Source organism: Elgaria multicarinata, chromosome 1 (genome assembly GCF_023053635.1).
Source record: "Elgaria multicarinata webbii isolate HBS135686 ecotype San Diego chromosome 1, rElgMul1.1.pri, whole genome shotgun sequence".
Classification (NCBI taxonomy): domain Eukaryota; kingdom Metazoa; phylum Chordata; class Lepidosauria; order Squamata; family Anguidae; genus Elgaria; species Elgaria multicarinata.
Window position 1 is genome coordinate 36,086,510 of NC_086171.1, and position 2,629 is coordinate 36,089,138.

Below are 2,629 nucleotides of genomic sequence, written 5' to 3' on the forward strand. Positions count from 1 at the left end.
CTGCGTATTGAAGGCCTCTAGGGTCGGAGAGCCCCCACCTCCCTAGGTCATTGGTTCCATTGTTGTACTGCTCTAACAGTCAAGAACTTTTTCCTGATGTCCAGCCAGAAACTGGCTTCCTGTAACTTGAGCCCATTATTCTGGGAAGATAGAGAAGAGATCCTCTGAGTGACAGCCTTTCAAGTATTTGAAGAGTCCTATCATGTCTCCCCTCAGCCTTCTCTTCTGAGGCTAAACATGCCCAGTTCTTTCAGTCTCTCCTCATAGGTCTTTGTTTCCAGACCTCTGATCATCCTGGTTGCCCTCCTCTGAACCACCTCCAGCTTGTCTTCATCTTTCTTGATGTGCGGTGCCCAGAACTGGACACAATACTCAAGATGAGGCCTGACCAGTGTTGAATAAAGGGGAACCAGTATCTCATACCATTTGAAAGTTATACTTATATTAATGCAGCTGAAAACTGCATTTGCTGCTTTTGCAGCCACATCACACTGTTGGCTCAGATTCAGCTTGTGATGTGATCTACAACAATTCCAAGATCCTTCTCACTTGTAGTATTGCTGAGCCAAGTATCCCCATCTCATAACTGTGAATTTGGTTTCTTTTTCCTAGGTGTAGAACTTGGCATTTATCCCTATTAAATTTCATTCTGTTATTTTCAGCCCAGCACTCCAGCCTATCAAGATCACTTTGAAGTTTGTTTCTGTCTCCCACTTACCTGGAAGAAAGTCCCCTTGAACTCACAGAAACAGTAAGCAGCATAAGGCATGAGTCCATTTAGCCCAATATTGTTGACACTGACTGGCAGCAGCTCACCAGTGTTTCAGGCAGGGTTTTTACCTGCCCTGCCTGGAGCTGCCAGGGCTTGAACCTGGAACCTTCTGCATGCCAAGCAGGCGCTCTACCACTGAGCTGCAGCCCTTTTGGTAACTCAGAGAGACGTACTTCTAAGCGTAGGATTGCACTGTTGCTAGATGGCTGTACACCTTTTCCCCATCAAGGCAGAGTACATGAGGAATCCCAGGTGATCTCCCATCCAGGCACGGACCACCCGTCTGTCTTGCTTCAGTGAAGTGGCCCACATCAGAGAGGAATGTGAGGAGCCAGGAGCTACTGCAAGCCCCTGGGGAGGGTCTTGGGGGCAAAGAGAAGAGCTACAACCTGCCTATGGTATGAGAGGCAAACAGTGCAGGAGTAGAACAGAATGGACTTTTATGAGTCCCTTAACCTAAGGCAGATCAAAGAGTAGTAGAGAGAGAGACCCTCATTTAGGGGCGTAGGAAGCTGCCAGGGTCAGAGCTTTGGTTCATCTAGCCTTCCTGCCCTCTCCTTTTCTGCAGCTTGGTGTTCCCCTATCATACAGCCTCCCCAAAACTGGGGATCCCATCATTCCCAGCCAGTGTGAACTACGTCCCATCATCCCCAGCCAGCATCGATCATTGGGAGGATGAGCATTATAGTTCAACTCATCTGGAGGACACCAAGTTAAGGAAGACTGCACTACCATGTCCAAGGGAGGCTGGTGGCTCCGATTTCCGTGGGGCTGTGAAACCATTTTGGGTTTCAATCAGAACCAGTCAGAACTCTTGAAGGAGCTGCCCAAGGTGCTGAACCCCAGCCCCGAAATAGGCTCGATGCCTTAGATAGTGCCTTTAGAGTTATGGCTGACTGAAACCCAGAATGGACTCACAGCCTCGCCAAAACTGGAGCCACCAGCCAACAGTGATCACATCCAAACTTTGGGACAAGAAGGAGGGGGACTTGTTCTGTAAAATTCGGGTTTCAGGTGTGGAGGCACAAATGCGGGGGGGGGAGGATGACTCTCCTTGAACTAAGGAGGGGAGGGGAAGAAAAGATCTATTCTTTTGTTTGTAAGATTCCCAAACCAAAGAAAATAGTCACAGGCATTTATTTATTTATTTATTTTATTTCATTTTATTTGGATGGGGCTTAAAGCTGCTTGCCTGAAGTATGGGTCTCCAGGAAGAGAAAGGGGAGCTCCTTGTCCCCCCCCCCTTTTCCTTTGACATCTATGGAGACAGCTTCCGCCTGGGCTCTTTTCGAAGAGAAACCAAGAAAACCCACCATAGCGTGAGTCCCAGCCCTCAGAGCCAACAGGCATCCCATTGATTTTTGTTTTAATCCAAGAGATTAATCCTTATGCAGAGTTCATCTGGGCCCAAGATCTGGTGGTTAGAGTTGTTTGGGGGTTTGTTTTTGTTTGGTTTTTTTTGGGGGGGTGGGGAATTATATTTTAACCCTATAGATCTTCAAAGGACCAAGAACCAAACATGCAATGACCTAAAGTAACTCCCGATGGACCCAACTCCACGGAGAGGTTTGCCCTTCCAACGCCTGCGAGGATGCAGGATTCTCAACAAGACTCCAGCATCTTCGTGTGTGTGTGTGTGTGTGTGTGTGTGTGTGTGTGTGTGTGTGTGTGTGTGTGTGACGGAGGGGTCACCCCTTCGCCTTCACCCACCCTCCTAGGCAGACCGCGCTGCACAAGGAAAACAGTTCCTCATCCCAGCTACCCTTGACAGGACAAGAGGAACTAGGTTTAAACCGCAGGGCAGCTTTGAAAGAGCAGTCAGTGGTTAAATAAGGCCCCGATCCGATGCATGTTTAG

The 2,629-nt window shown here is 48.5% G+C and overlaps 1 non-coding gene across 1 annotated transcript; it reads right to left on the minus strand.

Moving 5' to 3' along the window:
• Positions 1 to 850: 850 nt before the first annotated feature.
• TRNAA-GGC (transfer RNA alanine (anticodon GGC)) lies at positions 851 to 922 on the minus strand. The gene has a single exon. It is a non-coding gene; the product is annotated as a tRNA-Ala (tRNA).
• Positions 923 to 2,629: the final 1,707 nt, after the last annotated feature.